The sequence below is a fragment of the Rhinopithecus bieti genome, unplaced genomic scaffold (genome assembly GCF_001698545.2).
Source record: "Rhinopithecus bieti isolate Rb0 unplaced genomic scaffold, ASM169854v2 scaffold_9997, whole genome shotgun sequence".
NCBI lineage: Eukaryota > Metazoa > Chordata > Mammalia > Primates > Cercopithecidae > Rhinopithecus > Rhinopithecus bieti.
Genome location: NW_016806398.1, coordinates 1,229,479 through 1,243,410, shown reverse-complemented (window position 1 = coordinate 1,243,410; position 13,932 = coordinate 1,229,479). Strand labels below are relative to the sequence as shown.

Below are 13,932 nucleotides of genomic sequence, written 5' to 3'. Positions count from 1 at the left end.
TTTTTTGTATTTTTAATAGAGACGGGGTTTCACCATGTTGGTCAGGCTGGTCTTGAACTCCTGACCTCAAGTGATCCATCCACCTCAGCCTCCCAAAGTGCTGGGATTACAGGCGTGAGCCACCACGCTCAGCCGGAAAAAGTTTTAAGAATAGTTTTTTTTTTGTTTTGAGATGGAGTCTCGCTCTGTTACCCAGGCTCTGGAGTACAGTGGCACGATCGCAGCTCACTGCATTTTAATCCAGGCTTCATGGTTCTTTAGGCTTCTGGTAATATATTCTTTAAATAAGATACAAATTTTAAAGGAGATAAAACTAGTTTTGATAATTGAGTTTTTCTCTTTTTTTTCTTTCAATTCAAGAGCAGGTACTTATTAACTGACTGAATTAGAAAAATCATCATGGTAGACACCTTCATTCATTCTTCTAAGAAGGCTGTTGATCTGGTCCTCTCCGTTGTCAGCATTTCCACCTTCTACAAAATGGGTGGTCTTTTTCTTCATTCCACCTTCTGGAGAGGATAGTTTGGAGGGCCACAGGAAGTTATTTGCTTATTTGAAGCGTTTTCCAACAGTATAGATCTCATGAATCAGATCCTCCATGCAGATGATACCGTATTTACCGAGAGACTGAGCAATCAAAGCGTTATCTGTCAAAGCAATTCATTTCTTATTGATTTTGCCATAACCACACTTATAGATTAGTTCATTTACCGACTTCAGATTTGGGTACCCACATGCAATATATGGTTCTACAATCCACAGCATGTTAATTGAAGACTTGTTGAGCTTCACAAAGGTTCCATTGAAGATTTGACGAAGGCAAAGAAGCTACAACACCTTTCAGACCTTTGGGCTCACACCATTGATACCTCTGATTCTGATGGCAAACGCCAGTTCTGCAGGTACATAGTTGTCTGCTTTTCTTGCCACCCTAGCCATTTGAATCTCAGTTCTGTACATCTGCGTATATTACCTATGATAGTGCTTTGCTTTTTCATAGATAAGCTTCCTCCTTGCCTTTAGAAGCATCTTTTGGGCAAACTTCATTCTCAGGCACTTTATCTTCAGCTCTGCAAATTCCTTGACTTTTTCTTAAGGGTTTCTAGCACAGCAGGAACCTCCTTCTTTTTGACATGTTCCATGATTCCAGCCAGAAAAGAGGATAATTTAGTTTTCTGTTATATATAGGGAAGATTCTTTACCATTAGTTGTTTTAAATACCTTCAAAATAATCCTTACATATTTATGTATGTCATAAAATGATGGTTAGAGTAAAAATTAAAACATTGTTAATTTGAACATTGATTTTACACTTCATAATAGTTTACGCAAGAGATTGAGTAATAAATGTGAGAAAAAAACTCAATTGTTTTGATGGTATTAGGAAGAACCACTCACTTTGTCATGTTCCTTTTTCTTTTTTCTTTTTTTGAGACAGTCTCATTCTATCACCCAGGCTGGGGTGCCATCTCAGCTCACTCAACCTCCACCTCCTAGGTGCAAGCACTTCTTATGCCTCAGCCTCCTGAACAGCTGAGATTACAGGTGTGTACCACTATGCCTGGCTAATTATTATTATTTTTTTTTTGTATTTTTTGTGGAGACGAGGTTTTGCCATGTTGGCCAGGCTGGTCTTGAACTTCTGGCCTCAAATGATCTTCCCTCTTTGACCTCCCAAAGTGCTGGGATTACAGGCATGAATGATGGTGCCTAGCCTCACTTGGTCATTTTCCTTTTGTAGAAGAAATAAAAGTGATTCTGGCAAATTTTCTAAATCTTAAACACAAAGTTAAATGCTTTGTTTGCTTACTCGGGTTAAATACAAGCAAAGTTAGATCCAATTCCTTGGTGTCCACAGCGCCAATGTCCAGGGCACTGAAACAGACCCATGTTGGAGGGGCTGAACTCTGGGGGCCTGCCTATTCTTTCTGATCCTGTTTTAGAGCAAGCCAAATGTGACCATCATCAAATCCCAAAGAACGTCAGAGCGAGGGTGTCTGAAGATAAAAATTTACCTAAATGCCTTTCCCACTATGCAATTCTGGGGAATGCTGAGGTTCATAAGAGGAAAGAGGCTTACCTACTTGAGACTTGGGGGCCACTAAGAACATCCTGTTTGTCTGCACCCTGGATGGGATTACCTCCTTTATAGCTCATGTCTCTTTAAGTAGTAACTGGCCAGTTGCAGATGCATTAGTTAAAAACATATTCTAGCTCTGCTTTCAGAAGACAGAATAAGATGTTCTATAACATTGCCCCAGGGAACAATAGCTGTTTCATTTTCTCGTCACTTGAGTATACCCAGCCTAACCTCCATAAGTTTGCTAAATGGATCTGGGGCCTGTCTCGTTTTGTTTCCACCTTTTTATCCCCTTCCTCCATGGCTTATGCTGAAATACATTAAAGAGAGTGCTTTCTTTTTACTAGTTCATGGTTTGTGATTTCACTTCATTTAGAATTCAGGGTCAGATGCAGCGGTTCACGCCTGTAATCCCAGCACTTTGGGAGGCCGAGGTGGGAGGAATGCTTGGATCCAGGAGTTCAAGACCACTCTGGCTACATAGCAAGACCCTGTCTCTACAAAATATTAAAAAATTAGCTGGGTGTGGTGGCAGATGCCTGGAGTCTCAGCTCCTCAGGAGTTCAAGACCACTCTGGGCTACATAGTGAGATCCTGTCTCTACAAAAAGTTAAAACATTAACTGGGTGTGGTGGTACATGCCTGTAGTCCCAGCTACTTAGGAGGTTGAGGTGGGAGGATCACTTGACCCTGGGAAATCAAAGCTGCAGTGAGCTGTGATTGTGTCACTGCACTCCAGTCTGGGTGCCAGAGCAAGGCTGTGTCTTAAAAAAAAAAAAAAAAAAAATTCAGGATGGGTGAGAGATTGAAGGTATTGGCCACAGGCATCAACAGCTGTGAGATGGAAGGGCTCCCCAGGACTGCATTGAATCCCCTTCCATCAGAGGCCAACTAGACCTTAGAAGGAGCAGTCCGGAGATTCTTGTCCTGTCAGTTCATCTTTTTTTTTTTTTTTTTTTTTAAATTAAATGATAGCTGTTTTTACTGATGTCCTGTTAGTTTGAATCACATTGGACAATGGTTCCTGTGGGCAGAATGATGGCTTCTAATAAAGGAGATGATGTTGAGATTAAGATTCCTCTGCTGGTTCCTCGGGTCACAGCCTTGCAGCTGAAATCTCACTTCTTTAGGGAAAAGCAGAAGTCCCTGCCTCACCTGCTGACAGTGTCCAGGATTGGGATGCCTCTGGTGTCCAGGTTTACAATCACTTCTTTATCTTGTGATCTTTCAAAAAGGAGGAAGATTACTACGTCCAGATTATCGACTTGGAAGGCATTCAGAGTCCTGGGGTTTAGAGTGAGTCTTTAGACAGTCTAAAATCCCACGGTTTTCTCATTGGATTGCCTAGAATCATTTTATGTTCTCTGACCTCACTTTCCCCATTGACAAAACTTAGGTTCATGTAGATATCATCCCAGAAATCAGGGAATGGCTAAACAGAAAGGGCCCTGGCCTCTTGCACAGACTTCAGGCAGAGCAACTCTCTTCTGATCCTTTTCGTAAACAGGATTTGTAAACTCCAATGTGTCAGAGAAACAAAGGGCTTCTATTCAGGATCTACATTTTTTATTTTGAGATGGAGTCTTGCTCTGTCACCCAGACTGGAGTGCAGTGGTGCAATCTCTGCTCATTGCAACCTCTGCCTCCCAGGTTCAAGTGATTCTTCTGCCTCAGCCTCCTGAGTAGTTGGGATTACAGGCATGTACCACCACACCTGGCTAAATTTGGTATTTTTAGTAGAGAGAGGGTTTCACCATGTTGGCAAGGCTGGTCTCGAACTCCTGACCTCAGATGATCCACCCACTTCCGCCTTCCAAAGTGCTGGGATTACAGGTGTGAGCCACTGCACCTGGCAGGGTCTACATTTATCAGTTCTGGAAGAGTCAGGATTTTGCCCTTATTAGGTTTGCCATTTCACCTTGTAGAAGGCAGAAGACTAAATCCCAGGAACTTTGGGGGGTTGCTTCCTGGTCTGACTTTGGGTGGTTTTGCAAGGTTCACCCCCAGAGAAAGGGAAATGTCCCATTATCACATGGTGGTGTGAATCGGAAAAAAACAGTAGCAAAAAATAACTCCCACCATCCCCCAACTTTTACTATCTCTGGGGCCTCTTCTGAATCTCTCTGCAGAGAGAGATCAGGGATGCCCCGAAATTGAGATTGTGGTCGAGGACTGAGACCAAGTTGTTCACAGCATGGTTGTATAATGGATGCTCAGTCATATCAGGACTCAGAAGATGTGAAGGGCCCCGCCCTGCGAGCTGTTTGAAGGTCACGATGGCTTCGCAGTGATGGGAAACAAGGCCAGTGTCTCTGTTTGTGGGTTCCCTGCACCAAGGGTACAATTCACTGGGGCCCTTCCCACCGTGCCCTGGCCATCTCTCCACCCACCCACCCACCACCTGACTCCTGGAGAATGGGGCGAAACTTTTATACTTAATTTTTTTTTTTTTGTCTTCTCCTCTTTTTCTGTGTTTTCTTCATGTTTGTTATAAGAGGCCAGTTTGGCAGGGGAAATGTGGTAGTGGCCTGAGGCCTTGGGGCTGAAAGAGCCCAGGGTCTGAAATCATCAGAACTGTCTCCAGATGAATTGAATCTGAGCTGGAAAGCAGCCTGTGACTCATCGCGGGTAAGAAGCCGCAGTCTTGTTTATATGATTGTAACCCCCGGCCAAGTGAAAGCAGAATGACCCCTGTCACTTCTTTGGGGTCACACAGCTACTCAGGAGGGTGAGAGGAAATGATGTCTATGAAGCACCTGCTATGGGACAGGCATTTTATCTAAACCTGTCCCTTTTAAACCTGACAATACACAGTGAGGGAGGTGTGAGTACCACCCCTATTTTGTAGATGTGGCTCAAGGAAGATAAGTAACACATCTTAGGGGAGAAGTCTCTGGTAGTCACTCTCCCTAGACCAGAGAGAATGAATAATCCCTTGGCACCCTCCTTTGTCAGCCCTTCTGCCTTAAAAAGTGTGTATTATTGAAGGGAAGGCGTCATGTCCACTCTGCTGTGTGTCTTTAGGAAAATCCCCTTTCCTCTCTGGTCTATTTCTGCTTCTGTATAACAATGTCTTTGGTATGAGGTCTCTTTGTGCTCAAGGATTCTATGTTTCATGCCCACTTCTTAGTGCTCACATTCATTTTCCCTAGCTCCAGAATAGGCCATATCGTTTCCTGGAAAGTTCTGTCCATTCCCATGTTCCCGTGGACAACTGAGAGTGAGGAGGGAAGGTGATTGGGGTAAGACCTTGATATCGTAGGAAAAATGGTGAATGACTTTGAAATGGACCGAAAAGATGACTGGGTGTCTTCCTCAGAAAACTAGGTGTTTCTATGAGGCCTCTGGGCCTTTTGTTGCCTTTGAACTGTTTCAGAACTGTAAGTTGTAGATGACCGAGAGTGATGCAAATGGTTCTTGTCCATAGATATGCAAATACATTTTCTGGTGGTAATACAATTGTCTTACCACATCTCCTGTGGAATAAACCAGTTTTGCATCTTTATTCATTTCAGTACTTCTTGCTTGTGTATATCTGGTTCTTGGAATTATCCTTGCAACTAGATGTGACATCCTACTAGTTCTGTCACAAATTAATGAGCTAAATCATTGATATGCATTTCTTTGATTTTTCAGTGAGTGTTATGATTATGCATTCTTTTAGCAATTATCCTTTAACGGTATATAGGTAAGTATAATCCAATTCTATTTGGCATTCTTGGTGGGTAAAGGGTGATGGTGGGGTATATTAACATAAACCTTCCTATATATTTCAGCCTGGAGGCTGCTTTTCTGGCCCAAACCATTTTTCATGACACCCTCCCTCCTGGCAGGTTTCCTATGGCTTCTGTTTATCCTGTGCACTGCCATCGCTCTAGGATCCTGGGGTTCTCTCTCTGCGTTTCCTGGAGGGGAATCCATTCTCCCCAGCTCTCTACTTCTAAGCGACCCTAGAAGCTTTGCTAGCCTACTACCTACTTCTGTGTTCAGATTTGACCTATCATCATTTGGGGGAATCAATACCTACCGTGGGGCAGTGATGAGGGTTCAGCTATGTTGCACGTCTCTGAGGGTACCGACCTGTAGTCATTCCAGGTACTAACTGGAGCCTTGTGCCTACTCCATCTTCATTTATGAGAGTGGGGCTCTCCCAACACCTGGCGAGGTGATGGAATGCTCTACTACTTGAAAATGAAATATGGGCCTAAAGAGCCCAGATTTCCACTGCCCATGGGATTACACTCAAGTTAATCAATCCCATTTTATTTGCATCACAAAAGACAGTTACAATCAGCTAACACTGAGTTAGGAGAATATCCCAAACCAAAAGGAAGGGGTAGAACAGTCTTCCTCCCTCACTCAGATCCTCTCTTTGACCAAAGGCACAAACTTCTACAACAGCCAACGTTGGGGGAAGCTGACCATCTAGAGTCAAAGTGAAGAGTACAGTTAGAGGTGAACATCCAACCAGTGCAGGATGTTAGGTGTGTCTACTTCTCGGAGCAGGTGGTGAGACTTGCTGAGGCCTTCAGTGTTGCCTGGAATGATATTCTCTAGGAATTTCCTCACTAGTGCTTTACTGTTTACACAAAGTACTTCCATCCATTCTGACTTGAGCCTACAATGACTCCTTGAGCTAGGCAGGAGAAACTTGATTATCCTCAACCTTACACGTGACGGGTGTGAACTTCAGAGAGAGAAGTGACTTGCCCTAGGTGGGTGTGGCAGGGAAAGGACCGGAGCCAGGACATGACAGGCCTGGTGCATCTCATTCTACTCTTCACTTTGACTCTAAATGACCAGCTTCCCCCAACCTTGGGTGTTACAGAAGTTTGTGTCTTTGGTCAAAGAGAGGATCTGAGTGAGTGAAGAGAACTCTTTTCTACCCCTTCCTTTCCATTTGGATATTCTCCTAACCCATTGTTAGCTGATAGTAACTATCCTTTGTGATGCAAATAAAATGGGATTGATTGACTTGAATATTATCTCATGGGCAGTGGAAGCCCTGGGGATCTCCTAATCTCTCTTTCTCTGGTAGTGACACGAACAGGAGGCAGGAGGGCAGGGTCCCTGGTGAGGGCTCCACCCTCAAGCCTGGACCTATGGCCCTAAAGGAGAACAGGTATTCCTATTTTTGTGCCTGAATGTTGCCTTTCCAAGACCACTCTGGCCCACTACTCCCTATCCTATACCCATAAGAACTCCAGATCCCAGGCTCCATGAGCAGCAGAGCAGCAGAGTTGTGTGGCAGAGAAGGAGAGAAGTGTCTGAACGTGGTGAGGAGTTTGGCTGGGGACAGTCAGAGAAGGGTTCATCCTGGGATGGTTGAACTCCAGGGGAAGATTGTCTTCCCACTGCATCCCCTTTCCAGCTCCTCATCCCACTGAAAGCCACCTCCGTCACTCAGTAAAAACTCCACATTCACCACCTTTGAAACCGTTTGTGTGACCTGATTCTTCCTGAATACCAGACAAGAATTTGGGGACCCATTCGGTGTGGGAACTCCAAAAGGCTGTCACACTGGCCGTTTGCCCTTGTTGGCAGAGGGCAACTGCTCTATACGATGAGGAAAATGGGCCACTGAGCTGGTAACATGCCCTCTGGGGCTCAGGGGTTGCAGGCACCCCATCCTGGACGGCAGAGCTAAAAGAGCATTGTAATATGCTTGTACACAGCCGTGAGGCCTGCACAGGGCCTGCTCTCGCTGGAAAAAATGGCCGGGGGTTCCAGCCTTTGTTTGCTCTGGTTCCTGTACCCATCCACTCATGTGCTCCCTCCTATAAGGGATGGAGCGTGGCAGCCGAGTAAATGAGCCGCCCACTTTACAAGGGGCCCCATGAAGGGGTCAAGGGAATTGTCCCGTTTCAGTAGGATCTACTAGAATACATATAACTGCAGGTAAATGTATTGATTTACAGTGACTTAAAAATTAGGCATTTACTTCTCTTATATAACAAAGAGTCTGAAGACATATGGCTCAACACTGAATAGAGATCCCAGGAATCTCTCACTCTAGCTGTCTAATAAGGTCATCACTAGCCACAGGTGGCTATTTAAATTGAGATGAATTACAATGAAAGGAAAATGAATTCAGTTCTTCTATCCCACTAGCAACATTACAAGTGACTACTGGCTACTGTGCTGGGTCAGTGCAAATGTAGAACATTTCCATCATGGGGGGAAGTGTACTTAACCTCTTTGGATCTTCATTTTTCCTTCTGTGTGGTGACAGGGTTGGGTGAAGCTGGGATCCACCAACCATGGTCTTCAGGCCAAATTCTGCCCCAGGCCTTGAGCTAAGAGTGTTTATTTATTTATTTATTTATTTATTTATTTATTTTATTTGTAAAGGGAATAATAAAAATAGAATATTTGACAGAAACTGGATGTGACCCACCAAACCTAATATATTTATAATTTGGCCCTTTAGAGAAAAAGTTGGCCCATGCCTGGATTAGATGTTCTCTGAGGGTTTTTTCCAACTGTCAGAGTCTACAAGTCTAGGGCCCTGGTAGTCTAGACAATTCAGGGTTTCCTGTTCAAGTTTAGGGCCTTGTGGGGCTCATGAGAGTGAAAATCATGGGAGCAGTTTCCCTCATCTCTGGGGTCTCTCCGTTCCCGTATATAAAGGGAAACCAGAAGGAGCATGACTAACCAGGGACTCGGGCTGAAAGCTGTGAGATGGTGACTTTATGGTAAACCTGCTGATATGGTCTGTGGAAAGAGATTTGCCACAGCAGCTGAGCAGCGGGCACCCATGTCAGAGCCTGGAAATGGTGCAGAACGTCTGGTTTTCCGGTCACAGAGGGGCGTGCCCATCCAAAGCCGACAGGACAAGCTTTGTGGGAAGCTGATGGGTGCCTGTCTGTGGTCAGGTGCTGGTGGCTCTGACAGTGGTCAGCTGGGCAGCACTGGCACCAGGCCCTGGCTCAGATGGGGTTGGGGAAACTGAGCCACATTTGCTCCTCCATAAGAATACTGAGTCTGGAATGTCACCCTGTGTAGGGGGCTTTGTATGAGATTTGACATTCTTGGCTCTTGCTTTGCTCCTGTGGTGATTCCAGGGCTTCTCCTTGGGGTCTGTGAGGACAGCCTTTTACTGCAGGCCTTGGAAGGCATCGAGTCTTCCCTTCTAGTCATCCCCAGTGTGACCTAGGCCAAGTCACTTCATTTCTCCAAGACATGATTTTCTCAACAGTCAAGTGGTGCTAATGAGTCCTATCTATAGACATCTGGTTGGGTTATTGGAAAAGCAAAAGAGGGTATTATATGGAAAATCAGATACAAACAGAAAAGAACAGAAAGCCTCAAAGTTCCAGCTGGAGATTTAAAAAAAACCTGTTTATTGAGCACTTAATTAGGAATTAGGCACTAGGCCCTTGGATAAACCTTTTACATAGTTTATTCATGTAGCCCTCACCACAATCCTCTAGACACACATCCCTTTTTTGGGCGAGGAGACCATTTTAATGTATGAGGTACCTTTTTAAAGGGCAGCATTTGGATTCAATCGGGCGTGGTGTGATCTCTTGGTCTTGTCCACTTTCCAAGACCTGGAAAGATGACACATGGCTGGAACTGATGTTTTTAGGTCACCGTAAAGATTCCTGCATTTGCTCAGTTGGCTTCCTCATTCCCTTCTTGGGAAAGACCAGTATTGCTTTAGAGGTGCTTTGTGTCTCCTGTCCCATAGAATTTTACCTTGGCTCCTGACTAGTCATGTGGAGGACTGTTGCTATGAAAGCTCTTAACTGGAGTATTTCTATTGTTTAGTAACACTAGAGAACAGAAAAAAGACAACTGTTCTTGGGAAGTAAACAGACAAAAAAGATTGTAATCCAAAATGAAATAATAGTAGAAATAACGAAATAGGGTTTAAGATGGGATTCAAATGTTCTGCTTTGGGTAGATTTTGTGCTATTAGAGATTTCCAGATTTTTTTTTTTAATTTTTTTTTAAAACTAGAACTGGGGGTCTTGCTATGTTGACCAGGCTAGTCTTGAACTACTGGCCTTAAGCAGTCCTCCCATACCAGCCTCCCAAAGTGCTAGATTTGCAGACATGAGCCATGGCTCCAGGCCCCAAATATTTTGATTTTATCTTACCTCTCCCACTGCTAATTTTCATCTCTTTTCTGCCTGCATCCTGAGTAACTATGGAATGAAAGCATTTTAGAATTACTGTTGTCCAGTCACATCTAAATCATAATTTTCCTTTTATGGAGTCATGCTACAGAGTTTCCTAACCACTATTGTTTCTATTGCCTTAGTTGAATATTACAGAAACATTCTGAGGTCTGGATAGTATTAGAATCTATTTTCCAGACCAGGCGTGGTAGCTCACTCCTGTGTTCCCAGCACTTTGGGAGGCGGATCATCTGAGGTCAGGAGTTCGAGACCAGCCTGGTCAAAATGGTGAAACCCCATCTGTACTAAAAAAATACAAAAATTAGCCAGGCATGATGGTGCGCACCTATAGTTCCAGTTACTTGGGAGGCTGAGGCAGGAGAATCGCTTGAACCTGGGAGGCGGAGGTTGCAATGAGCCGAGATCACGCCATTGCACTCCAACCTGAGCAACAAGAGCAAAACTCTGTCTGGAAAGAAAAAAAAATCTATTGTCCGGAAGAAGGAATGGGGGCTCAGGGAGGTTAAATGACTTGCTTAGAACCATGTAACGACTCCCTAGCAGAGGCCAGATTCCCAAGACTGGCCACACCTAGCTGCCCCTCTGGGGAGGGCAGCCTACCCCGATTTCATGGTATATGATATTAACAGTGGCAACCACCACAAACACTGGCTGACTTTATGTTTAATTGCTTCTTTTTTAAACGTCATAAACACCAGCAAAATAGGTATTGATTGTCACTGCAGTCTCACAGACGAGGAAACTACAGGGGCCCACACTTTGCCCAAGTTCACTCAGCCAGTTGGAGGCAGGATCTGAGCCCACCTCTGCCTGCTCTGGGACCTACATGCTTGCCCACTGTTTTCTGTGCTGTCATTGGCACAGCCAGGGAAAATTTAGGTGATGGGGAGGGGAGGGCATAGGGTATGTTGGCTTCTAAATTCATTGGAATTTTTTTTTTTTTTGAGATGGAGTCTCCCTCTGTTGCCAGGCTGGAGTGCAGTGGCGTGATCTTGGCTCACTGCAATCTCCGCCTCCCGGGTTGAAGCAATTCTCCTGCCTCAGCCTCCTGAATAGCTGGGATTACAGGCACGTGCCACCACATCCAGCTAATTTTTGTATTTTTAGTAGAGATGGGGTTTCACTATGTTGACCAGGCTGGTCTCGATCTCCTGACCTTGTGACCTGCCTGTCTCAGCCTCCCAAAGTGCTGGGATTACAGGCATGAGCCACCACGCCCGGCCAAATCCAGGAATTTTATGTGGCCAGGGAGTGAGTCTGGTGGAGGACTTACATGCAAGTTTGGTGATCAAGACACACACAGAGTGTATTTAGATCTCTGTCATCAGGAAATGAGTATGTATTAAGGTAGCTAAAAGGATGGTCTACAAACAGCAGGCAAGTAGGGTCAGTCTGGGCAGGTAGTATGTTTGTGCATGCATCAGTATCTTCTTCCCCCTGCTTTTTTCTTTTTTTCTTAAGCTCAGCATGGAGTTAAAAACATTTATTAATCACCTCCTATATACCCTGAGCTCACTGCAAGATACATATTTATTATCTCCATTTTAAAGCAGAGGAAATGGAGGCTAGAGATATACAGTGACTTGGCCAAGCTTGCATGGTTGGAAGCGGCAGAGCTAGGATTTATACCCAGGTCTCTTTTGGTACTGAGACACTCCACCTGCTGCCTTTATCTGCCTTTTCATTCAGGCTATGGCTACTTTTCTTTTAAGTAGCCCCTGCTGCCATATTTCTAAGCTGACTTTTCCCCAAAACCAGCTCTGAGGAAGTCCATGCTGGACCCAGGCACAAGAAAACTCAATTTCCAGAGGCTAAGATGCTGCTCTTGGGTATAAGCTCTTCTTGGGTCAGTGAGTTCCTACTTTCTAGTCCTCTTTCCTGTACCAGCATCTTGTATGACTAGAGTAGGGTTTCTCCAAGAAGACTAGTGTTAATAATGTCTAACAAATGAACAGCTCTTCATACTCACATTCATCCTCCATCTGGACTGCAAAGGCTCAAACACTTCATAGCTGTTGCCCTCTTCCAGGTGGGTTCCTGGGTTCTGGTATAAGCTCTGCCAACTATCTTTGTATGACCTCGACTCTGCAGCTTCCCTTTTCTGGACCTCAGCTTTCCCACTTGCAGATGGATGGGATCCTTGGAGAGCTTCTAAGGGAACAAGCTGAGGCCTCTTTGGCTTCTGCGTAAATTTCTAAGGTCTTACTTAATCTTTTACATTTTGCTTGTTAAAAGACTATTTAGTTTCAAAAAAACACCGAAAACAAACAACAACTCCTTCTCTCTTAAACCTTTTTTGGCAGAGGGCATATTTCCTTGTTATAGTGTGACCTGTGCCCAAATATAATTGATTATTCTCTTCTCCACCCCTAAGAAATGGGGAAGATGAATTTAGCTTTAGAGCGATTGCTCCTAATCCAGTACAATATTTCCCTACCATGCCCATGAGCTGAGCTCCTAACAGCACATCAGAATGAAGATAACACATGTTTTCCACTCAGGGGACCGTATCTGCTTCTGTGATCAACCTCATCCCCCCGCCCTCACAGAGCACTCAATTCTTGGACAATTTCGAGAGCTTGCTTTAGGAAAAAACCCATTTTCCACTTGACAGCAGAGCTTTCTTTTTGAATCAGCTTTGGATGCTTCAGCCCAGGGAAATAGATTGCTCCCTTTGCTTTACCAAATTGTTTTTCTTTTTCCCTTTGCATGTTTTTTTCACAGGCATCCCTGTACCCATCGCTACCCTACCCTCACCTTTGTGCTAACTGGAAGCATTGACCTAAGATGGTAAACGAGACATCAAACAAGGAATTGTGTCCTTCCAGGCTGCAAAGAGAGCTGGAAGTTCAGAGGTCTTTGATTCCATTCCTGGCCATTTTGTCCCTTACGACTGCACAGTATCTCCCAGCCAGGATGAGGATGGTTTCCTTATCTCCTCTAAAGTATCAGTAATCAGCTGCCCCTCGCCTATGCCTGCCTGAGCTTTGGGGGTTTGCAGAGAAGCCTGAAGGTCTACTTTGTGTCCTTGGGAGGGTATCCCCTTGAGGCAAGTAGATTTGATTGAAAAAAGTGCAAAGTTGACCAAGAATGGTCTGCTGAGACTGCACTGGAATTACTAATATGCTGTCTGTCCTCCACCAAGCCTGGGGCCACCAGCTCTTCCTGATTTGTGCTAACCCCCGGGGCTTTGCAGATCAAAAATAAATTTGGTTATTTGGTCCTTTGGAGATTACAAGATAGTCTGGAAAATACCACTTTCATTATGTCTCTGCTTTCTCAAAAATACTCAGTTGTTCCTCATAATACTTTTCTATTCTTGTGGAACAAATTATTCCCAAACCTAGAAACTTAATATAACAATAAACATTTGGTATTTTACACAGTTTCTGTGGACCGGGAATCTGGGACCAGATTAGCTGGGTGGTTCTGAGCTCAAGAAAGAATAAGCTCACACTTCAGCAGAGGAGGCAGATTTGTTAATAAATGTGATAGCTATGACTTATCTTACTCGCTTTGGGGATAGGCATGGTCAGAAAAAATTATTAGGAAACGTATTTTGAAAGCAATAAGGCATAAAGAATAATGTGAGGTGGGTATACCCAACCGATCCTAAGAAACAAAGATTTTCCAATATGATAGAACCTCCTGTGCATCCCTTTCCTGTCACATCGTCCTCTGTGCCACCTTCTTACTCAATAAGTA

The 13,932-nt window shown here is 44.3% G+C and overlaps 1 pseudogene; it reads right to left on the bottom strand.

Annotated features, from left to right (window-relative positions):
• Positions 1–372: 372 nt before the first annotated feature.
• LOC108532166 (60S ribosomal protein L7 pseudogene) lies at positions 373–1,142 on the bottom strand (annotated as a pseudogene).
• Positions 1,143–13,932: the final 12,790 nt, after the last annotated feature.